The sequence below is a fragment of the Pongo abelii genome, chromosome 2 (genome assembly GCF_028885655.2).
Source record: "Pongo abelii isolate AG06213 chromosome 2, NHGRI_mPonAbe1-v2.0_pri, whole genome shotgun sequence".
NCBI lineage: Eukaryota > Metazoa > Chordata > Mammalia > Primates > Hominidae > Pongo > Pongo abelii.
Genome location: NC_085928.1, coordinates 201187717 through 201213549, shown reverse-complemented (window position 1 = coordinate 201213549; position 25833 = coordinate 201187717). Strand labels below are relative to the sequence as shown.

Here is a 25833-nt window from a genome sequence, read left to right as displayed (position 1 = left end):
CAGAGTGAACAGGCAACCTACAAAATGGGAGAAAATTTTCGCAACCTACTCATCTGACAAAGGGCTAATATCCAGAATCTACAATGAACTCCAACAAATTTACAAGAAAAAAACAAACAACCCCATCAAAAAGTGGGCAAAGGACATGAACAGACACTTCTCAAAAGAAGACATTTATGCAGCCAAAAACACATGAAAAAATGCTCACCATCACTGGCCATCAGAGAAATGCAAATCAAAACCACAATGAGATACCATCTCACACCAGTTAGAATGGCAATCATTAAAAAGTCAGGAAACAACAGGTGCTGGAGAGGATCTGGAGAAATAGGAACACTTTTACACTGTTGGTGGGGTTGTAAACTAGTTCAACCCTTGTGGAAGTCAGTGTGGCAATTCCTCAGGGATCTAGAACTAGAAATTCCATTCGACCCAGCCATCCCATTACTGGGTATACACCCAAAGGACTATAAATAATGCTGCTATAAAGACACATGCACACGTATGTTTATTGCGGCATTATTCACAATAGCAAAGACTTGGAGCCAACCCAAATGTCCAACAATGATAGACTGGATTAAGAAAATGTGGCACATATACACCATGGAATACTATGCAGCCATAAAAAATGATGAGTTCCTGTCCTTTGTAGGGACATGGATGAAATTGGAAATCATCATTCTCAGTAAACTATCGCAAGAACAAAAAACCAAACACCGCATATTCTCACTCATAGGTGGGAATTGAACAATGAGAACACATGGACACAGGAAGGGGAACATCATACTTCGGGGACTGTTGTGGGGTGGGGGGAAGGGGGAGGGATAGCATTGAGAGATATACCTAATGCTAGATGACGAGTTGGTGGGTGCAGCGCACCAGCATGGCACATGTATACATATGTAACTTACCTGCACATTGCGCACATGTACCATAAAACCTAAAGTATAATAATAATAATAATAATAAAATAAAAATAAAAATAAAAATAAAAATAAAAATAAAAAAAATTAAAATATCAGCTGGGCACGGTGGCTCATGCCTGTAATCCCAGCACTTTGGGATGCCGAGGTGGGCAGATCACCTGAGGTCAGGAGTTTCAGACCAGCCTGGCTAACATGGTGAAACCCCGTTTCTACTACACATACAAAAAATTAGCCAGGTGTGATGGCACGTGCCTATAATCCCAGCCACTCGGGAGGCTGAGGCAGGAGAATCGCTTGAACCCAGGAGGCGGAGGTTGCAGTGAGCCGTGATTGTGCCATTGCACTCCAGCTTGGCCAGCAAGAGCGAAACTCCATCTCAAAAAAAAAAAAAAAATTAAAATATCAGGAATGTGTTCTTCCCATTTCTCAGTGCTCTTCAATTGGCAGTAGCAAATTTTCCAAAGTCACAAAGCCAGTTAGAAGAAGAGCCAGAACAACAACTTTCATTTTCAGACTCCCAGTTTCATGCTCTTTCGAGTATAACCTATTTGTGTAAGTGTAAAACCCTTTTCTATCTCCCAAATTTTTTCTAAAGTAATATTTTTATGGATGCAGTGTTATTAATGTGGCAGATACCTACATTTTAAAATGACTGTCCCTGAAGGCAACAAATTAGGAAGAATGATAAATTACTAGAACATGTGTTAACTGATTTTATTCTATTTGGCACCATTTTCACTCTTTTTTAGAAACTTTGCCTTCCAAAATCTTAAAATCTTATTTTTAAGTATCTGTCTGTTTTTTTCTTCTATTTGGATTTGTGATTAATATTACTAATCTCTTTCTTGTAAAAATTAAGAAGCCAGAAACCTACAATGCCACTTTAAAGAAAGATTCCATTATTATTTTAAACACTCAGATCTGGATGTTTAACAAAGTGTTTAGTTGTTATGAACTCATTTAGGGCAGAGACCATGTCGTGTTCACCATTGCATCTAAGCACCTAACAGAATGCCTGGCATAGGGTCAAATGCATGTGGTGAATGAATGCATGAAGCAGCCTTATGTGGAAGGTAAACAGGAATGCAGGGCAGATACTAATATCCCAGGTTTCTTGATATGAAAATCAAGGTAGAGGGAAGATAAGAGATTAGCCTATGTTTCTACACCTACAGTAAAATGTGATGAAGTTCACGCTGGAATCCTGATACATCCATTAGTATTTCACATCACAGATTCTCATTCTAATGAAAGTTACATGCATCACTAACCTCCAATAATCATTCCTCTAAACTTTAGGATTTCTCCTTTTCATACATTAATCTGTACCTAAATCCCCAAATAACTAAATCTTTCTTGATATAAAACTATGTTACTTAAAAATAGAAAATAACATTAGTGTATAATTGTAGGCAATTCTGTTAAGGAAATTTGTTGTTTAATTCTAATGCTCACTAAAGGGAAAATAGCTTTAAAACTGTACACAGGGAAAAGCTAATAGAGTTGCACATATCGGCTGGCTGTTCTATACACAGGCAAATTTTTATGCAGCAGTAAAGGCTTTCAGAGGATAAAATTGGATAAATTAAGTTAAATATAGCATATTTGAATCTGAAGTTAATGTGGAATATCACAACCCCCTTCACCGTTTACCCCACTTTGTACTTACATAAAATATTTGATCAAAATCTTACATCATAATTACATTAAGCTAGCCAACATAATAAATGAAAAAGTATCTCTAACATTAAACAAAGGAGCAAAAGTATAAATTTTATAATACTCAAAAACAGGATGCATTTATTGGGCATACACTGAATGTCAGATACTGGGGATATAAAAGTGAAGAAGATATTTTCTCTGTCTTCCTGTTGCTCACAGCCTGGTTCAGGTGGAAACTCCTCAACCACTTGCCCTGTCTAGGGATTTCCTTCTGCAAGAGCAGACCCTTTCTGGAATGCTTCCACTTTCTTCAAATAGAATTGTCATACATAAACTTTTAAAAAAATAACTTTTGCATAGTGTTTTACTATCTTGAAATTAATCTCCTGTCATCCTTACAAGTCATGTTAGACCTATAGAAAACATTATAATTCTATTTTTTAAAAATCTGTGAACTGAGACAAGCTGAGTTACTTTAGAAATCTGGTCTCCTAACTCCTAGTATTGTATGTACACTTTGTAATACAACGAAGTGAAGTAGTAGAAATAAGTTGACTCTTAAGTTACATAGACCTAGATCTGAATCCTGATTAGGCATGTCACTTAGCCTTTTTGTTTTAACTTCTTCAGAAAAATAGGGCAAAGACCTAATTTGTAGGCTTAGTATGAATATCAGAAGTAATCTGGGTTAAGTCAGCAGGCATAAATTAGTTACTCAATAAATAACAGTTATCATTATCCTGATATTGCCTTTGAAACATGGCAACTTTTCCAAATGTTTTTACTACTTTTTAATTTTTATGAAAAATATTTTTATCCTCATTTTAAAGAACAAAATTAGTCCTCAAAATCTAGAATTATGGCAGAGTGATAGAAAATAAAATACAGTAAGAAAAATAATATTGAATGGGGGAAGAAAATTTCACTATAGAGAGTTAGAAATCACTCTAACATTTGGTGCATTATCATTATTTTGAGTCATAATATTTCTATAAAAATTGCTTCCAACTATAGAAAATGTAATCCTGGGAAAGAAACAAAAGAAAGCTCAGCTGTACTGAAGGCATCATTATTCTTCTAGCTCTAATTGTGCCACCTAAAGTGAATGTTTAATACCATTTTATATAATATTTTAAAAGTGGAATTTTCACATATTTATAGCCTTAAATACCATAGGAATATAGAATTTTAGAAACAGAGGAAGCAATCATTAAAAATTGTCAAATTTAATACCCACAATTAATAGATGGAGAAAGTGAGGCTCAGAGAGAATGAATCTGCTCAAAGGAGAGGAAAGAAGATAATAATATAGAAATGGTTGAAGAGGAAGAGAGAGCAGAAGGTGGTGGCAGAGGCATTGTTACTGGAGGGAGGAGATGGTTTGTGTTAAGGTCTGAGCTGACGGAGTGGCAATAAGGAAGAAGGCGTCACTGCTCCAGGGATGTACCATGACACTTATTTGAAGAAAGAAGAGAAAGAGCTAGCTAAAAAAAAAAAAAAAATGCCTTTAATCTGAGAGATCTTAAGCCATTTGGAGAGTTGGTTCATTTAAGAGAGATACCCAGAGTTAGCACCTTGTTGTAGCTTACTTATTGTATCCTCACAACCTCCTGAGGGGAGGAGAATAAAGCTTCAGGGAAGCTGAATGATTTGTCCATAAAGCTGTTGAAGTCAGAACTAGAATTAGAAGTCTAGTTTTCTGCCTCCAAAGCTTGTATTTCTCTGACTGAACTATTGAATCTAAGCAAAAGTTGTCTGGTAGGTAACAGTCATAGTAAATGAAATATTGACAAAACAGTTAAATTAGCATAAAAGATTAGTCCTAAGATTCTGTGATACTAATGTTTTATTCTCTAATATAGGGAAAACTGACTGACATAGGGGCTTCCTCAAATATTTTTATACTCAGTATCCCTAGCACGTCTATTTTTTTTGTCCTTTTCACAAGGACAAAATACAATATTATCAAGCCTTAATTTGTGCTTAAGGCTTGCCTGAAGTTGTATAGGTGGATTATAGCAGAGCTAGAATGATATATTAGGATTTCTTACTTCGAGTTCTCTATTTTTTGAGACAAGTTCAATTAATCTAATTTTATTAATCAAATGTTCAAATCATTGAGAGTATTTGTAAAAGAAGTTAAAATTATAGCCCTGAGGTTCCTGTGCCCAATCAACTGAAGATATCTGCTTCTCTACTGCTCATTATTCAGTATATAAGAATCAGTTAAAAATCCTGAGAAATAAGGGGGAGAAAGCAAATGTCAACCTTAAACACTCTAAATAATTTTTGAATGAAGCCATAGTAAAATTCACTTACATGAAGGAGACCTGTTATCTACAGAAAGTGCTCCTTAGAAAAGTTCTGTAAGAGTGCTGAAGAGTAGTACCATAATAAGAGAAGACACAGAATGTCCATGATGTTTTTGGTATAACACTATCAATTCTATAACTTATATAGGCATTAAAATCACCATAATTCATTCTCAAAAATGTTAAATTTTTAGAAGGAAAACTCATAAACAAATAATAATCACATTCCTAAACCTATAGAGTCTGTTACTCAAAGAAACAACATTTGAATTGTTAGAACTGAATTCATCGAGTGCACACTAAATCTGAAATAAAATTTTAAATTTCTTCTCCAACAGAACTCAAATGTATGTTTCAGATTAACTCTCAATTCAATCATTGAATAGCAAGAGCACTACAAATACTGAAGAACAGGCATACTCTAAGTCTACTCCAACTATGTTATTAATATCATATTTGCATATTTGACATATAAGGAGAAAAACAGAAGATGCATTAGGTTTTAAGAACATAAGATATAGAATTTCATTAGTTTAGGAATGTTTCTTAAGCTCCAATCTCGATAGAAATAATGAGGAAAAAACCTTTCTTTTTTACCTAGATTGTTTAGATCACTCTTCTATATTAAACATTTTTCTAATATTACACAATTTTGAGGAAAGCAAAATAACGCTAATAACACATATATATGTATAGAATTATTATTTTGCATTCACTTTCTGTTTGTTTTGAAATGGAAGAAAAGAAAAAAGCAATGTCTTAAATATGAAATATCTGAATAAGCAATTAGTTCTACCTTAAGTTTGCATTACAAAAATATCTTTGATTTTCTACTCATTTTAGAGAAGGAAATATTACCACTCTAATTTTAACAAAATCAAGATGTAATCAAAACATTTAAACAGTCTGTGAAAGTAAAAACAATAGTTAAAACAAAAAAGCATTAAATCTTTATCAATTTTTACATATAACTTGCCTTGTGAAAGATCAGGAGATTCTAACTTTAGAGTACTGTCTGTGCAGTTTCTCCAAAACTCAGCCCTGATGGTGAGTTTTCTCTCTGAGTTTTTATAGTCTCAGTTATACACCCCTTACTCCAATCCCTGCCTTTGCTTTCTCTTACATCATTTCTACAGATTTTCCACTGAACATTTTCCCAAGCCTCTCTTCAATCTCATTCTCTCCCTCCCTCTCCCTCCCTTCTTCAGTTTCTCCCTCCCTCCTTTCCCTCCATATTTAGTCTATCTATTGCTTTGATCATGGCATTTAAATAGCAATGGAAGTATAGGCTCTGGAAAATTTAAATATAGATTTAGTATTGTGTTCAGCTTCACACCCATCACCTCTTCCTGAGGTTTTCGTCAAGCTCTGATTATTACAAATCATATTTGGGAAATAAAATGCACTAAGATTTGTTAAAAAGTCACCAGGGAATTTCAAAGCACGATTTAGAGAAATTATAATCAGACACAAACTGATTTATTGGTGTAATCTTTGGACCTTTAAATGATCAGCTATGGAAATAATGAGTAGTTTCAGCCTCCATCAGGTGCACAGTGCTGTGTCAGTGAAACACAATGACAGCTACTTCGTAATTAACATTGCTATACTGGGAAGGCTGTCACTAACAAACCTATAAATACTGAGCTGTGACATGTGAGCTATAAATGAAGACGTTGTAATCATTTTTATCTTGCTCTTGTTCTTCAGTACTTTAATTTCTTTTTAACCAAAGTATTTCTGCCTTTGGCTGAAGGTTTTCTTCATTCTTGTCTCCTGCTAATCACATTTGCATCCTTACATACACAAATTATTTTTTAAATGAATTATTAAGTTATAAAGGTAACATGTTATGTTATTAGATCATTAATGGCTCATTTGATTCACCGGAGGGTCCCCATCTGACAGGTAAAGAGGCCAAGGCTCAGATAAATTAAGTGACTTTATGAGATCACACAGCTAAGAAGTAGTCGCAGAGCTGGATTTCAAATGCAGATCTTCCTAATTCCATATCCAGTTCTTTTCCCACGACTGCAATCTATCTCACTGCTTTAAAAGCTAGAAAAGGGAATCCAAAGCAGATTATATTTTTGCACAAAAAGAAATAAATTTATTCTTTTTGGTTTCCCTAAAAAGGCCATTTAAAATACTAGTCACTAGTATAAGAACAATTACATGGTTAATTTGGATCTAGATGGGGAAACTGACCAGAGCACACAGAATTAGTGGGACAGTAAAATGCTTCATTTTTATGATGGGTTTCCAGGGATAACATATGTCTCAACAAGCTTGAAATTTGAGTAGTTGGCAAGGACAGTTCACAAATCAAGATAAAAATACAGCCTAATTGTGGACCCTTGTTTAGACATTACTGCCATAAAACAATTATGTTAGCTCGAATCCACATGATGGAAAACTCTCAATATAGAATTAATGGATGCATCATAATGCTACCAGAAGCCAATATTATTGACATACCTTCTACCCTTATTTGAAATGCCTCTCTTAGCATGCCGACAAGTGATATCTGTGGCTGATTTATTCCAGATCTGTCCCTGCTTAGACAGTTCAAAGATTCCACCCTATTTGTGGATTTTGTTGACCTAATTCAAAAGTTTGACTTAACTGTTCTGCAGCAGTAGAAATAGCAACAGTTTATTCCAGGAACATCCATGGTACATTTAAGCCATTTTTATAGCCTTCTGTATATTATACACCTCTATATGATTTACTTATGCATTTATACATGATAGAAAAATTCCATTAGCTTCAAAAGAGAGAGGAAAAATGGGAACATGCAAAGAAATAAAAAGATAAAGAGAATAAATATTCAATGTTGGATGGGGAGAGACTAAGATGAGAAAGGGAGAAAATATTAATGAAAACTTTTTCAGCTAGCATGTCATGATTTAATTCCCATAACAACCTTGCCAAGGAAGTATACTTTTTCAAATATAATAAATAGAAAACTAAAGTTCAAATCTGTAAAATGGATGGCCCAAATCTTCTTAGCTTAGAAGTAACAAGACAAAGGCTTGAACCTTATTATCTGTATCGGTCAGAATCTGGTAGAAAAGAGATGGCACATTCAAATTGAGTAGTTTGAAGAGAATGTGATGTCAACATCATGTAGAAGAACCAGAAGGGATCATGTGGTATAGCGAACCCTAGTCCTGAAGAGTCAAGGATAGTTACAGGGACGCAGAGACAAAGGGATCCTGAGTAGAGAAAGTTGTCTGGCAGAAGTGTGACATTTCACAAAAGGACAGGGCAAGTCAAGAGCAAACCAGAGGGCATGGAACCTATGAAATAAGTGCAAGACTTCACTCTACTTCTTTTCTTTAGTCTCCTGTGGTGTTTCCCTTTGGTGAAACCAAACTGGAAAAGAGATTGAAAGAGGGGAGATAAAAGGGACCCAGTACATCATTTAACCTCAAAACTGTGCTCCGAGAAACACAAATTGGGTCCTTTGTAAAGACCAACATGACTGTAAATGCCACTGTTATTCACATCGTTATCTAATATTTCCTGCTTTTTTTCAAGTCAGGTTTGTTGTGGTATAATTTACATACACAACATTTACTCTTTTAAACTGTACAGTTTGATGAGTTTTGACAAATGCAGATGCTATGTATCTTCAACTACAATCAAGATGCAAAACATTTCTATTATTCCCCAAATTTCCTAAATGCCTCTTTGCAGTCAATCTGTTACCCCACCCCTAGGTCCTGGCAATCACTGATTTGATTTCTGTCCCTTTTTGTGTTTTTCCTAGAAGCTGTAGGAATAAAACATATAGTACGTAGCATTTGGGATCTATTTCCCTTAGAATAATGTTTTTGAGTCTTTTTTTTTTGAGATGGAGTCTCACTCTGTCACCCAGGCTGGAGTGCAGTGGCACAATATCGGCTCATTGCAACCTCCGCCTCCTGAGTTTAAGCAATTCTCCTGCCTCAGCCTCCCAAGTAGCTGGGACTACAGGCGCCTGCCACTACGCCGGGCTAATTTTTTGTATTTTTAGTAGAGACGGGGTTTTGCCATGTTGGCCAGGCTGGTCTCGAACTCTCGAGCTCAGGCAATCCACCCGCTTGTCTCCCAAAGTGCTGGGATTACACTTGTGAGCCACCACGCCCGGCATGTTTTTGAGTCTTATCCATGTTGTTAAAGGTATGAGTATTGTTTTTTGTTTGTTTTGTTTGTTTTTTTGTTTTTGTTTTTGTTTTTGTTTTGAGACAGAGTCTTCCTCTGTCACCCAGGCTGAAGTGCAGTGGCGTGACCTCAGTTCAGCTCCCGGGGTCAAGAGGTTCTCCTGCCTCAGCCTCCTAAGTAACTGGGTCTGCAGGCATGCACCACCACCACACTGCTATTTTTTTTTTTTTTTTTGGTATTTATGGTAGAGATGAGATTTCACCCTGTTGGCCAGACTGGTCTTGAACCCCTGACCTCAAGTGATCCATCTGCCTCGGCATCCCAAAGTGCTGGGATTAAATGTGTGAGCCACTATGCCTGGCCATGTATGAGCATATTTAAAAGGATGACTCTTCTATTGGATGAATGTACTATAATTTGCTTATTCATTCACCAGTTGGTGAAAATGTGGGTTGTTTCCAGTTTTGAACAAATATGAATAAAACAACCATGAACATTAATGTAGAGTTCTTTGAGTGAATACATGTTTTCATTTCACCTGAGCATATACATAGACATGGGATTCCTATATCATGTGGTAAGCGTATGTTTAACTTAATAGGAAATAGCTAAGCTGATTTCCAAATGGTTCTACCATTTTGCCTTCCCACCAGCAATGTAGGAGAGTTCTATTTGCTCAGCATGCGGGTAATCATTTGATATTGCCATTAAAAAAATTAAGTCATTCGAAAAATTGTACAGGGGTAAAACATGTCATTGTTTTGTATTTCCCTAATAAGTAATGATGTTGAGAATCTTGCCATGTACTTATATATCTTCTTTGGTAACCTGTCTGTTCAAATATTTTTAAATATTGAGTTGGGAGATTTCTTTATATATTCTGGATACAAGATTTTTATAAGGTTTGTGTTTTGTGATTTGGTTTTTACTCTAGCTTTTCTTTTCATTTTTATAACAGTTTATTTCACAGAGCAGACATTTTTAACTTTAATGAAATTCTATTTATTAGCCCCTTTTTAATGGGTCCTGTTTTTGTGCCTTAAGAAATAATTCCCTCACTCAAGTTTGCAAAAATTTTCTCTTACATTTTCTTCTAGAACATTTTCAAAATTCGTTTGGCTATTTTAAGCCCTTTCATTTCCATATAAAGTTTATGATCAGCCTATCAATTTGAAAAAAAAGAATCTGCTAGGATTTTGATTGGGATCTCATTGAACTTATAGATAAACTTGGGGAGAATTGACATCTTATCAGTATTCAGTCATCCTACTCATAAACATAATATATTGCTTTTTTTTTTTTTTGAGATGGAGTCTCACACTGTCTGCCAGGCTGGAGTGCAGCTCTGCCTCCCAGGTTTAAGAAATTCTCCTGCCTCAGCCTCCCAAGTAGCTGGGACGACAGGCCCACGCCACTACGCCCAGCTAATTTTTATACTTTAAGTGGAGATGGGGTTTTGCCATGTTGGCCAGGCTGATCTTGAACTCTTGACCACAATTGATCTGCCTGCCCTCAGCATCCCAAAGTGCTGGGATTACAGGCGTGAGCCACCACACCTGACCAATATATTGCTCTTTTATTTAAATATTTAATTTCTCTTAACAATGTTTTTCATTTTAGCATAAAAAATTGTACATATTTTGTTAAACTTTTCCCTAATTATTAATTATTTCATGCTTTGATGCTCTTGTAAATTATAATTTTTAAAATTTCAATTTTGGAGTGGACACTCCTAGTATATAAAATATGACTGATTATTATATATTGATCTTTTATTCTGTGATCTTGGTAAACTTACTTTTTATTTTAGTGAGTTTCTTTAGGTCATACATGTGTAAAAAATCATCTTGTTTGGAAATAGAAAGTGTTTATATCTCCCTTTTGAATCTGTATGTCTCTTACTGGTTTTTATTCTCTATTGCCTCAGCCAGTTCCTCCAGTGTGATATGGAATAGATGTGGAATGAATGAATGGTGGTGTTGAGGGGAGAAATTAATTCTTTCACCACTAATAATAATAACAGTAGGGTTTTTGTAGATGTCTTTTTTCAGGTTGATGATGGTTCCTCCTATTATTAGTTTCCTGAAAGTTGTTGGTGTCTTTTTTTTTTTTTTGAAGGAGCGTCATAAATGAAGATTCAATTTTGTCAATTAAAATAGTTGTTTTCAATTATTGAGATTGTTTTGCTTTTTGTATATTAATATAATGAATTATAACTTTGTTTTGACGAGATAAACTCCACTTGATTATGACATATTATCTGTTTTCTTTATTGCTGAATTTAAGTGCTAATATTTTTTTAACAATCTTTATTCATAAGAGATATAGGCCTTTTGTTTTTAGAAAGTTCATCTCTCATGTTTAGTATCAGGGTTATGCTTATCTTGTAAAATGATTGAAGATAATTATACCCTCATCTATTTTTTGGAAGAGTTTTTGTGGAGTTTGCATTATTTCTTTCTTAAATATTTGGAGAATTCACCAGTGAAGCCATCTATGCCATTAGTTGTCTTTGTAGGAAGGTTTCTAGCTAAAACTTTAAATTATTTAATAGATATAGGGCTCATCACTTTGGCTATTTTTTTTCTGAATGCACTCTTATAGCGTGTGTCTTTTAAATATGTCCATTTCATTAATTATTAGAGTGTATTCATACCATTTTTATTTTGTTCTTCTGATAGCTATAGGATCTGTAGTGATGTCCCCATATCATTCTTAATTCAGTATTTTTTTAAATTTACTTTTAATTATTATGAGTACATGATAGTCATACACACAGTATTCTTCTTTAAGCTTTTTTCTTGACCATTCTAGTATTTTATCAAATTTATTTATTCAAGAAATCAATATTTGCTTTAATTAATTTTCTATATTATTTTTATCATTTTATTTTGTTGATTTTACTTTGTATTATTTCTTTCCTTTTGTTTCATCTGGGTTTAGTTTTCTCATATGTTTTTATTTTCTTAAGGTAGATTGTTAAATTGCTGATTGTAGACATTTCTTGTATTCTAATACAGGGATTTATTACTATGATATGGTTTAGTTTTGTGTCCCCACCCAAATCTCATGTTGAATTGTAATCCCCAGTGTTGGAGGAGGGGCCTGGTAGGAGATGATTGTGTGTCTGGAATTGGTTCCTTCCAGTGGGTTCTTGGTCTCCCTGACTTCAAGAATGAAGCCGCAGACCCTCGCGGTGAGTGTTACAGTTCTTAAAGATGGTGTGTCCAGAGTTTGTTCCTTCAGATGTTCAGATGTGTCCGGGGTTTCTTCCTTCTGGTGGGTTTGTGGTCTTGCTGACTTCAGGAGTGAAGCTGCAGACCTTCGTGGTGAGTGTTACAGCTCTTAAAGGTGGCATGTCCAGAGTTGTTCGTTTCTCCCAGTGGGTTTGTGGTCTTGCTGGCTTCAGGAGTGAAGCTGCAGACCTTTGCAGTGAGTGTTACAGCTCATAAAGGTAGTGCAGACCCAAAGAGTGAGCAGCAGCAAGATTTATTGTGAAAAACAAAAGAACAAAGCTTCCACAGTGTGGAAGGGGACCCTAGCGGGTTGCCGCTGCTGGCTTGGGCAGCCAGCTTTTACTCCTTTATTTGGCCCCACCCACATCCTGCTGATTGGTCCATTTTACAGAGAGCTGATTGGTCCGTTTTACAGAGAGTTGATTGGTCTGTTTTTACAGAGTGCTGACTGGTGCGTTTACAAACCTTTAGCTGGACAGAAAAGTTCTCCAAGTCCCAATCTGACCCAGAAGCCCAGCCAGCTTCACCTCTCAATGCCCCCTCTTAACAGGACACCCCAACTGCTGTTGGGAATTGGGCAATGACTGCTCTAGCTACTTCCTGCTGGATAGGGGCGAAGAAGGGGCCCTGAAGTTGTAGTGTCCTCCAGAAGGGAACTCTTTAGGCCAGTGAAAGGGCCAGCAGGTCAGTCCAGGGGTCCTTAGTAGAAGCTGTTAGTTGAGCTCATTTGGGGTTCTATTTGTAAGACCATCTGTAGCTTGATGGACTTGATTCTAGAGGAAAAAATTTGACAAGGAGGTTAAAAATACAGGGCCCAAAGGTGAGTAATAGCAAGATGGTTGCCATGGGACATAGAAGGGGGAGAAGCCATGTTGCCCAACTCCAGAGGTCAGTATAAGAGTTGTGAAAGGCATTATCTGATTTCAGAAGCCTTTTCCTGTAAACACTGGGTGGCATCTTGTACTATCCCTGACTGGTTAGTGTAAAAACAACACTCTTCCCCTAAGAAGGTGCAGAGTCCTCCTTTCTCAGCAATGAGGAGGCCTAGACCTCCACGGTTTTGGAGAGTCACTGCTGCTTTTCCCTTAATCACCCGGGAGGACCCATCTATTGTCCTGTCCTGAAGGGAGTTCCTCCTATGTCTGGCCGGACTTTTGTATGGTAATGAAGATTTAGATCTCCTGTTAGGAAACCTGCTGGGTTAAGGATTTTTGATAGGAAGGCTATGGGTTGTCAGTGGCCTCAGTGCTTTTGGGCTATGCCCTTGTTTGCACTGACAACAAGATGGTATTGGAGTGTTACAGAGAAGACCTTCAATTATCAGTTATAGGTTTTAAATTTACTCTGGCTTTTAAAGGAATAGGGTACACTGTTTTTTCTTTACTACTTCTATCTCTTTCTCTCTCTTTGACTCCTTTGTCTGTTCCTCTCTTTCCTTCTCTCTTTGACTTTCTGTGTCTCTCTCTTTCTCTCTCTTTCACTCTCTCTTTGTCTCTGTCTCTTCCTCTGTCTACCTCTTTGTCTTTGTCTCTTTCTTTCTTTCTCTCTGATTCCCTCTTTTTCTCTCTCTTTCTCTGTCTCTCTCTCTGACTTTCTCTTTCTCTCTTTCCTTTCTGCTGGTCTTTCCCTGCCTCTGCCAGCCACTTATGCTGCTGTTCTCCCCTCTCCTTCCCCTTTTTGATGGCTTTGACAGTGTAAGACTGCCACCTCCTTGGGTTTTTGCACTGCATGCAATAACTCCATGGTTTCCTTGTGGTATTTAATAGGGTTCACCCAGAGGTTAGGAACTCCCATTCTTTCCATATTGCAGCATGGACATGTAGCATTAGATAAGCATGCTTTCTACTGTATACACATTTATTCTTTTTCTTTTTCCCAGTTCTAAGGCTCAGGTAAGTGCCACTAGTTCTGCTAATTGGGTGCTGGTCCCTGGGGGAAGAGGCTTACTTTCAAGTATGGCTACATCACTAACTATGGCATAACCTGCCCTTTGTATCCCATTCTCCACAAATGAACTTCCATTGGTATATAGGTTAAGGTCAGGATTAGCTAAGGGGACTTCTAAGAGATCATCTTGGGCGGCATAATTCTGGACTATAATTTGTTGGCAGTCATGCTCAATTGTTTCCCCATCCTCTGGGAGAAAATGGCAGGGTTGAGGGCCATGCACATACGTATTTGAAGAACTGGTCCCTCAAGGAGTAGCACCTGATATCTAAGTAGGTGGTTGTCTGATAGCCATAAACTTCCTTTGGCACCTAGTATGCCATTTACATCATGAGTAGTCCAGACAGTGAGATCCTTTCCTTGTATTATTTTGATAGCCTCTGACACTAAGATGGCCACCACCACAAATACCCTTAAACAGTGAGGCCAGCCTTTTGCTACTACATCAATTTCCTTACTTAAGTATGCCACTGGTTGTGGGGTTGTCCCATGAGTCTGAGTAAGGACTCCAAGAGCTATCCCTGTTCTCTCTGTGACGTGTAAAGAGAAGTTTTGTCCTGTGGGAAGGCTTAAAGCTGACGCTTGTACTAGGGCCTGCTTTAAGGTTTTGAAGGCTGTTTCTGGCCCTGGTTCCCATTCTGCTAGATGAGTATTTGCCCTCTGGATCTCCTTGATTAGAGTATAGAGGGGCCTGGCTAGCTCGCTGTATCCGGGGACCCATAGTCGGCAAAAGCCAGTGATTACAAGGAACCCCCACAACTGTTTTAATGTCTTAGGGTGAGGATAAGCCAGTATAGGCTGTATTCGTTCCTTGCTGAGGGCCCTGGTTCCTCTGGCTAATATTAGGCCTAGATATTTGGCCTGCTGTAGGCAAAACTGGGCCTTCGACCTAGACACCTTGTACACTTGATTAGCTAGAAAGTTCAAGAGATCTAGAGTAGCCTGCTGGCATGAGGCTTTGGAACTGATAGCCAAAAGTAAATCATCCACATACTGAAGGACCAGGGTGCCTGGACTTGAGAAGTGGCCTAGATCTTGGGCCAGTGCCTGACCAAACAAATGAGGGCTATCCCTAAACCCTTCGGGCAAGACAGTCCATGTAAGTTGGGATGTGTGGTCTGTGGGAGGGGTGTTGCAGTGACTGCTGTATTTCCTTACTAAGCCTTGAGCTTTTAAATGTTTAACAATATCCTGTAATCCTTTATGAGCTTCAGGCCTTAAGGGATATTGCCTTTGATAAGGAATAGTGGTGGTGTCTTTTAGCCTGATTTGGACTGGGTGGGCATTTTTTTGCCCTTCCAAATTGTCCTTCCAATGCCCAGACTTCAGGGTTCATTCCCTCTTCAAGTAGGGGACAACAAATGGGTAACTTCTTCCCCATATTCATGTAGATAATAGCTCCAGCTTTGGCTAATATATCCCTCCCTAATAAGGGTGTGGGACTTTCAGGCATAACAAGAAAGGCATGTGAAAAGAGCAAAGTCTCCCAATTACAACTGAGGAGGTGGGAGAAATACCTGGTTACAGGCTGTCCCAGGATTCCTCAGATGGTAATGGACCTTGAGGACAGTCATCCAGGACAGAAGATTAACACTGCAAAGACCATGCCAGTGTTCAGGAGAAAGTCAATTTCCTGGCCCTCAATGGCTAAACGTACCCATGGCTCAGTGAGGGTGATACATGAGCTGGCACTTGCCCTGGGCACCCTCAGTCCTGTTGTTTTGGATCATCTGGTTGGGGGCTTCTGGCCCAGAGAACCTTTGTCCTCTGGGGCAGTGTGTCTTCCAGTGATTGCCTCGGCATAGTGGACATGGATGAGGGGGCAGCTTGTTTCTCGTTCGGCAATCTTCTTAAAATGTCCTTGGCTGGGTGCAGTGGCTCACTCCTGTAATCCCAGCACTTTGGGAGACTGAGGCAGGTGGATCACGAGGTCAGGAGATCAAGACCATCCTGGCTAACATGGTGAAACCCCATCTCTACTAAAAATACAACAAATTAGCCAGGCATGGTGGAGGGCACCTGTAGTCCCAGCTACTCAGGAGGCTGAGGTGGGAGAATGGCATGAACCCGGGAGGCAGAGCTTGCAGTGAGCTGCGATCGCACCACTGCACTCCAGCCTGGGTGACAGAGTGAGACCTCATCTCAAAAAAAAAAAAAGTAAAAAATAAAAAAAAAAGTGTCCTTGTAAACCACACTATTAACAAGCCCTACCAGGTGATTGGCCTGCTCCATTTTCTGTCCTTTCTGAACCATCAACGTTTGCTCATCTGAGGGCCATGACTAAGGCTGCGGCCTTTCTCTGATCTCGCTTTTCTTTTTGGGCCTGTTCCTCTTGGTCCCTACTATAGAATGCCGATGTTGTCAGGTTTAATAATGCCTCCAAATTTTGTTCAGGGCCCAGGGCTTACTTTTGGAGCTTTCTCCTGATATCTGCGGCTGATTGGGTAATAAATTTATCTTTTAGAATCAATTGATCCTCAAGTGATTCAGGTGACAGGGGAGTATATTTTCTTAAGGCCTCCCATAGCCGCTTGAGGAAGGCAGAAAGATTTTCTTCCTTTCTCTGAGTTACGGTGAACATCACTGAATAATTCATGAGCTTTTTCCTAATTATCCTTAGTCCTTCTAGAACACAAGTCAGCAGATGTTTATGACTCCAATCCACATGATCTGAGTCGAGGTCCCAGTGGGGACTCATACTGGGGACAGCTTGCTGACCAGTAGGGAATTTGTCTGTTTCTTTGGCTGTCATTCTATCATTTACTTGACTAAGATACCAAGTATCTCCAAACTCTTGGGCTGCAGCTAAAGCCACATTCTTTTCATTAAAGGCCAGGGTTTGATCTGATAATAGCACGACATCTCTCCAAGTGAGATAGAAGGTTTGCCCTAGACCCTGTAGGACATCTATGTACCTATCAGGATCATCTGAAAATTTCCCCAGGTCTGCCTTGATCTGCTTTAAATCAAAGAGAGAAGGGGACATGTACCTGGGTTGGGCCAAATTCCCTGCCTCCTACAGCTTGAAGGGCACATAACTGATAGCCTGGGGGGTTTTTGCGGTCCCTTGGAGGTTGCTTTGCTTATTTCCTTCTGGGCAGGGGAGATTAGAGGAGGCTCATCATTAACAGGAAGGGGAGCTGTAGGAGGGCTAGGATATGGGGGTAAGCTGAAAGTTCCTCCTGTGGGATGTAAATTGCAAGCTTTGCAATTTGTGTATTCTCCTTCAATGAAAAGAAAGCTTGGACATAAGATATTTCCCTCCATTTGCCCTCTGTCTTACAGAAAAGGTCAAGCTGCAGGATAGTATTATAATTTATACTTCCCTTAGGTGACCATTTTTCCCCATCAGAGAAAGAATACTGGGGACAGGCTGCAGTGCAGAAAAAAATGAGCTGCCTCTTTTTCAGGGTTTGTGGGTCAAATTGGTCCCAATGGCTTAGGATACATTTCAAGGGTGAGCCTATTGATGCCTGAGTGTTTCCCATCTGAAAGACAAAATGTCTCGCAGTTTTGGTTTGTTTTATTTCTCCCCCTGCCCAAGAACCTGCAACAGTACCTGGACCCTGCTGATAGGAATAGTTGCGTGCACTGATGCAGCAGCAGAAACACTAGTTTTCCTCCTAGACCACAAAGAGGACTGAGGAAGGTTGGATTTAGTAGCCCATACCGATGCATTCTTGCAAACCTGCACCCTTGCCTATCCTCCTAGACCACAAAGAGGACTGAGAAAAATTGGATTTAGTGGCCCTTACTGATGCATTCTCGAAAACCTGTTAGAGTCCTAAGCATTCTCCTGTTAGTATTTGGACTTTACCCATTTCCTATAAAGATGTTATGCCCCAAAAATGAAGTGGAGGTCCATACCCTGAGGGAGGGGAGGGATCTCCAGAGTTGGAAGAGTGATGTCTTTTTGCCCTCACTTATATGAATAGGAAGGATACAATTTCTGAGGCTCCCCATATCCTAGCTTTAGGAATAGCTTTTGTTATGCCTACTTGCCTGAGGAGGGATCCTAAATTTCCAGATGGTCCCCCCTATGATGGGGCTTTGGGCAAAAATTATGTCTTTCTGATTGGTAAGCCCAGGTGCCTAAAGAAGGTAACAGAGTCCTGAAGTTTATACTAGAAATTATTCTTATAGGAGAAACTAGAAAAGCACCAGAGACAGGGAGTGGTTTTTAGAAGTGGTGCTAGCCTCGGAGAGGAGAGGCGAGAGGAAGTTTGTCTGGCAGGTGTTAGGATCCAGGGGGCAAGGGTCAGGATAGATAGGCTAGATGGGCAAGTCTTGCTTGGGCGACATGCCTTTGAGAGTTCCACTCATGGCCACAGGGTCGACCAACTTGTCAGGACCCTGGAGCTGAACGGATTTCCTCTCTGTCAACTCTCAGCTCAGCCCAGAAGTACAGGAAAAGCAGAAGTTCGTTCCAGGCAAACCAACGCTCCCAACTCCGAAGAGTTGGGGGTTGTTAGAGAGCGCTTTCCTAGAAAGCCTGACACCCGTGTCTTTAGTCTTGCAGCCATGCTAGTTGCTTTTAAATGGCCAACAGGTGCCTGGTGTTTAGTCCCTGGATTCTAAGGAAAAATAGGAGAGAATAGCAAGCGAAAGGGGTCTGATGGTACTCACTGCTTGGTGATAGTTGATAATCCCATCTGGGGTGCCAAAATGTGTCCAGAATTGGTTCCTTCCAGTGGGTTCTTGGTCTCACTGACTTCAAGAATGAAGCCACGGACCCTCGCTGTGAGTGTTACAGTTCTTAAAGATGGTGTGTCCGGAGTTTTTTCCTTTGGGTGTTCAGATGTGTCCAGAGTTTCTTCCTTCTGGTGGGTTCGTGGTCTCACTGGCTTCAGGAGTGAAGCTGCAGACCTCTGCAGTGAGTGTTACAGCTCATAAATGGTAGTGCAGACCCAAAGAGTGAGTAGCAGCAAGATTTATTGCGAAGAGTGGATGAACAAAACTTCTGCAGTGTGGAAGGGGACCTGAGTGGGTTGTCACTGCTGGTTAGGGTGGCCAGCTTTTATTCCTTTATTTGACCCCGCCCACATCCTGCTGATTGGTCCATTTTACAGAGAGCTGATTGGTCCATTTTACAGAGAGTTGATTGGTCCATTTTTACAGAGTGCTGATTAGTGCATTTACAAACCATTAGCTAGGCACAGAGTGCTGATTGGTGCATCTACAATCCTTTAGCTAGACAGAAAAGTTCTCCAAGTCCCCATCCAACCCAGAAGCCCAGCTGGCTTCTTCACCTCTCAATTGGATTTTGGGGATGGGTTTTCCCCTTGCTGTTATCGTGATAGTGAATGTTCTCAGGAGACCTGGTTGTTTAAAAGTACGTGGCACCTCCCCTATGTCTTTTTCCTCCTGCTCTGGGCATATGAAAATATGCCTGCCTCCCCTTTGGCTTCTGCCATGATTATAAATCTCTTGAGGTCTCCACAGCCATGCTTCCTATACAGTCAATGTAACTGTGAGCCAATTAATCTTCTTTTCTTTATAAATTATGCAGTCTCATGTAGTTCTTTATAGCAATGCAAAAACAGATTAATACATACTATAAACTTTTTTTCTAGGCACCACCCTGGCTATATCCAATGTGTTTTTATATTTTCTGTTTCATTTTTATTGAATTTGAAATAGTTTCTTTTCTGTTTTGTTTTGTTTTGAGATGGAATCTTGCTCTGTTGCCAAGGCTGGAGTGCAGTGGCATGATCTCAACTCACTGCAACCTCTGACTCCTGGGTTCAAGTGATTCTCCTCCCTCAGTCTCCAGAGTAGCTGGGATTACAGGTGCTTGCCACCACGCCTGGCTAATTTTTTATTTTCAGTAGAGATGAGGTTTCACCATGTCGACCAGGCTGGTCTCAAACTCCTGACCTCAGGCAATCCACCTATCTTGGCCTCCCAAAGTGGGGTATTACAGGCATGAGCCAACACGTCTAGCTAAATTTGAAATATTTTCTAATTAAAAAATTTACTGTTGGTCATTTAAACATGTGTAATGGATTTTCAAAATAATTGACTATTTTCCATATTTTTTCCTGTTATTGGCTTTTAGTTTAATTGTTTTATTATCAGTAAACACACTTTGTATTTTGCCAATTCTTTTAAATTTGTCAACATTTGTTTTATGGTCAAAATATACCATAGATTGGTGAAGTTTTATGTGGACTTTAAGAAGAATTTTTATTATTGAGATGATTGTTCTATAAATCTTAACCATTCCATTGGTTCAAATGTTCAAATCCATATTTTAATGACTTTTATCTACTTGCTCTCCCAATTACTGAGGAAGGACTGCTTATGTCTCTAAGTACAATTGTAAATTTCTCTCTTTGTTTTTAGTTGTATCAGCTTTTGCTGTATGAATTTTAAGCTCTTGATTAGGTGTATATCCCTTTATCATTATGTAATTTATAATTTTATCCCTACTAAAATTATTATTTTTATATTAATTTGTTCACTACAGCTTTCTTTTTATTATTATTGACATGATATTCCTTCTCCCCTATCTTTTTACTTTTAGTTAATCTATGGATTTTTCAAAACTTAGTTCCCATAAAAAGCACAGAACTGGATTATGCTTTCATTTCCCCAATCTGACAATCTCTAAATTTTAATTGTATATTTTGATTATTTGCATTTAATTCAATTATTGGTGTACTTAGACTTAAAACTATTATTTTGTAAGCTTTTTTTCCCCATCTGTTCTTTGTTCACTGTTTCCTCTCATTCTGTCTTACTTTGGATTGTTACTTTTACCTCTGTTTTATTTTTAAGTTGCTGCTATAGGTTTACAATATGCACCATTATGTTGCTACAATCTTCCTTCAAATCATAATTTTCCACTTAATGCAACAATCTTTCAATAGCAAATATCTATTTTCTCTTTATCCTCTGCAGTATTATTGTCATATATTTTAAGTTTACCTGTCATATTCCCACATTTTTTCATTTTTGCTTTCTATAGTTAACTATTCTAGCAATGTAAACAATTTTTAAAATTTTTCATGTTTACCTACATTTATCATGGTTGATGCTACTTTTTTGCCTGAAGAAATTCCTTTTTTTGTAGTGTTTTCTCTAATAAGTGTTTACTTCATCTGTATTTTTGAATGTAAATTTTGTTCATTATAGAATTCTGAGTTGACAACTTTTCTTCTTTTAATACTTTAAAATTAATTATATATTTGCTTTTGAATTGCCTAGTGTCTGATGGGAACTCAGCTATCATCTATCTATGATGTGCTTAGCTATACTTTACTTTGTATTTACCTTTTTTGGGGTTCTCTAAGATTCTTGGTTGTTTTCTTTCATGAATTTTGGGAGAAAACAGCCATTACCTTTCCAAATTTTTTTGGTCCCATTCGCTCTCTTTTCCTTTTCTGTTACTCCAATTACTTGTATGTTAGCTCAGCTGATATTTCCCACACCTCTTGGGTGGTCTAATTTTCTCTGCATTCCTTTTTCCTCTCTATATTTCAGTTTAAATTATTTCTATTGATTTAGTTTCAACTGAATTTACTGTTTCCTATTCTGAATCTAGCCTCGGATGCTGTGCAGGTGTGTATCTTTATTTTTAGCCTATCAGAGCTCTGACATATGAATGTGCATTTTACTTATGTCTGGGGCTCCCAGGAATTCTAAATTCTCGTGTTGACTGCACACTTACTTTAAAAATTTGCTAAAGTTTCAACTTAAAAAAAAATTAACCACTTTAATTTAGCTAGAACACCACCATAAATCACTTCCTTAAATGCTCTACCAAAGGTGAAACAATTTGTATGCTTGCTTCCCTCATGGTGCATTGTGACTATTTTAAGTTTAGTACCCCTGGTTGTTTAGTGACCTCTCTGATGGGTTCAAAGAAAAGTTGGTTTTGCATAATTTTGTGAAATTGATATTGTCACACAGCTGTCTGTGTACTAAATGGAAACACAATTCTCATAAAAATTCTAAGATTTTTATGCTTGTTTTGCAGCATAAAAATATTTTGATAATTCTTTTCTACTATTTTCTAACAATATTGTTTTTGTTATCATCTTAATTTTGTAAATATAAAAATAGAGTTGAAAGATCTCACATTATAGAAATAAATGTAAAGTATGTCATTCAGCTAAGTCCAGGCTTTCCCACTGCATTTTCATCTCTATAAATCATCCCTCCAATGATGGAGTTCAGAAGTTTGAGAACTGCATTCACAAGTCTTCTCATGTTTTCCCCTGTATTTATCCTGAAGTGAACACCAGAAAGTCACATTTCTATTTCATCTTGATCTGCCAGGTAAAGGGGCTGATTTCAGAAACCTCCAGATGACTTTAGGATTGCTCATGTTACTCTGACTTTGTACTGATTTTTGATGTATTCCACATATGGGCTCATTCTGCCTATGTAGTTGCCATGTTGTGGGCTTTTTCAATAGATCAGAGATTTACATATTACCTTTGAGCCACTAGCAGTTTACAGATTAGCTTTGAGCCAAAGCACATTAGCTTTGACCTTTATTTTTATAGGGGTGGTGCTGTAATTATTCTTGTTGGCCTTTTTTCAAGAACTATTTTCACAGCCACACTTTTTGCTGATCCCAATGAAATGGCCTTGCTATTTGATCCTCCACCCTTTATACACTTTTCCCATTAAGATCATCCCTACTAGTTACAATAACTACAGAATTCTACTAGATAAATTCGAGTAGGTCATAACTTACCTTAAGTTTAAGGGCATGGAAATTCTCAGGACACAAGGAGCCACACTAGAGGACCAATGGTCATATATCCCCAATTTATCACATAGACATACACATACACACATATTCAATGCCTAAACATAGTGATGTAACAAATGTAGACATTGGGTCCTCCCAAAGAAAAGCATTTTCCTATAATGAGGGACTAATATAATAATAATAACCTATTACCATACAACAATCAAAATTTATAAATCTTTTTACAATTTATATCACTGCCATAGTACCTGTTCGCTTGAGATACAATTCTCTTATTTATTTTTTAATGGAGCAGCTATTATTAAGGTTATTATACAGATGAAGAAAATAAAGTTTAAAAAATATTTATTTTTCCTATTTGATGTGCAAGAAATTTTGTTGGGTGTAGAAAAATAGTGACCCTGCTGTCTAGATGCCTATATTCTAACGGAGAAGGCAAAATTGAAACGCAAATAATGCCAGAAAGGCCACTATATCATTCTGTGTGAAATTCAACTGTCCTCTTTGAGCTCTTATAGGAATTATTTTTACAATGGTTTCTCTCAGGTTGAGTCAGGAATTATTGTCTTAAGGTTATAAGAAATTGTAGGAGTGGGCACTAGGAAATAATAGCCATTTATCAATTACCTGTTTGAGACAGTATTGTATTTTTTTACAGTCATTATAATAATCAACATAATTTATTGAGAACTTACCACATGCCAGCTATATGTTGTTAAGTCCTCATTTCTATGCAGTAAATGAGAAATTATGATCCTCTTCACAGAAGAAAAAAATTGAAGCTTTACTAAAGTTAATATGCTAGCTAGTGGTAAAGCCAGGATTTAAATAAAAATTTTTTGACCTGAAAGTCTACATTTTTATCAACTACACTATATTGTCTCTCCTGCTAATCCTAGAAACCATCTTACTCTGTAGGTATTATCCAAAATTAAATTCTGGGGAAACTAGGTTTGGAACATGTTCAAAGTCATGCAGTTATAAATGTCAGATATGAGATTTGTTTTCATGAAAGACTACTACAAAACCATTTCTCTAAAACCTACTCAACATCTCTATCCACCCTACTACATCAATGGCACTCAGAAGTCAACTCAACAGCTCTGAATATCCTTGACATTCCTGGTGTGCAGCTATTTAGGCTATCAACTTTCGTCATTGTGAAGGAATGGTGTCTCTGTGAGTTATATATTCTTTAAACTCAAATTTCTGAATTCTCTCTGGGGAGGATCTTCAGTCACCACAAAATAAATAAATTTTGTTCAATATATCTTGCTTACCAAGATAGGATAACTGGATATACTGAAGTAAGTACAAAATACTACTAACAAAGTCGTTAAATTCCCTAAACATCTGGTAAAGTTTATGGACCTAGTGCAAATCAACACTACTATATGAATGCCTAAAAATGTTAATATAACTGTTAAACACAAACTGGAGGTCTGCGTAATATCCAAACACTGGAAGTAATAGTCCTAGTCTACTCTGTGCTGGTCAGATTATATCCTTGTATTATTCCGTTCTCACACTGCTAATACAGACAGTGATACATGAGACAGTAATACATGAGACTGGGTAATTTACAGGGGAAAGAGATTTAATTGACAGACAGTTCAGCATGACTTGGAGGCCTCAGGAAACTTACAGTCATGGTGGAAGGGGGAGCAAACACATCCTTCACATGGCAGCAGGAGACAGAAGAATGAGAACTTATTGAAGGGGGAATCCATTAAAAAACCATCAGATCTCATGAGAATTTACCCATTATCACAAGAATAGCATTGGAGAAACCATCCCCATGATTCAATTACCTCCCACCAGGTCCCTCCCATGACACGTGTGGATTATGAGAATTACAATTCAGGATGAGATTTGGGTGGGGACACAGCCAAACCATATTATTTTGCCCCTGACCCCTCCCAAATCTCATGTCCTCACATTTCAAAACGCAATCATGCCTTTCCAACAGTCCCCCAAGTCTTGACTCCTTTCAGCATTAACCCAAATATCCAAGTCCAAGGTCTCATCTGAGACAAGGCAATTCCCTTCTACCTATGAGCCTGAAAAATCAAAAGCAAGTTAATTACTTCCTAGATACAATGTGGGTACAGGCATTGGGCAAATAAACCCACTCCAAATGGGAGAAATTGGTCAAAACAAAGGGGCCACAAGCCCCACGCAAGTCTGAAATTCAATGGCACAGTCATTAAACCTCGAAGTTCCAAAACAATCTCTTTTGACTCCATATCTCACATCCAAGTCACACTGATGCAAGAGGTGGGCTCTCATGGCCTTGGGCAGCTCCACCCCTGTGGCTTTGCAGGTAAGTTCCCCCACTGGCTGCCTTCTTGGGCTGGCTTGGAGTGCCTGTGGCTTTTCCAGGCACATGGTGCAAGCTGTTGGTGGATTTATCATTTTAGGGTCTGGAGGATGGTGGCCCTCTTGTCACAGATCCAGTAGGCAGTGCCCCAGTTGGGGCTCCAACCCCAAATTTCCCTTCCACACTGCCCTAGCAGGTGTTCTCCATGAGGGTCCCAACCCTGCAGCAAGCTTTTGTCTGGACATCCATACATTTCCATACATCATCTGAAATCTAGGCACTGGTTTCCAAACCTCAGTTCTTGTTTTCTGCACACATGCAGGCCCGACACCATGTGGAATCTACCAAAGCTTGGGGCTCCCACCCTCTGAAGCGATGGCTGGAGCTGTATCTTGATGGGCACTGAATAAAAACTTATTTTGATTGGCCCCACATGTCTGGTGACCACACTAGGGTATATGATTTATAGTTAAAACCTCCATGTGCTAATAACTTTGATCAATGCATGACAGATTATCTAAATAAGCCACTCTTTATCAATTTGAATGGAAGTAGG

At 38.3% G+C, this 25833-nt stretch overlaps 1 protein-coding gene across 1 annotated transcript in view; it reads right to left on the bottom strand.

Annotated features, from left to right (window-relative positions):
- Window positions 1–5943, bottom strand: part of OSTN (osteocrin) — a 72139-nt gene extending 66196 nt beyond the window's left edge. The window contains 1 exon segment of the mRNA NM_001134078.1: window positions 5877–5943. The gene's annotated coding sequence lies outside the window, so the exon portion shown is untranslated.
- Window positions 5944–25833: the final 19890 nt, after the last annotated feature.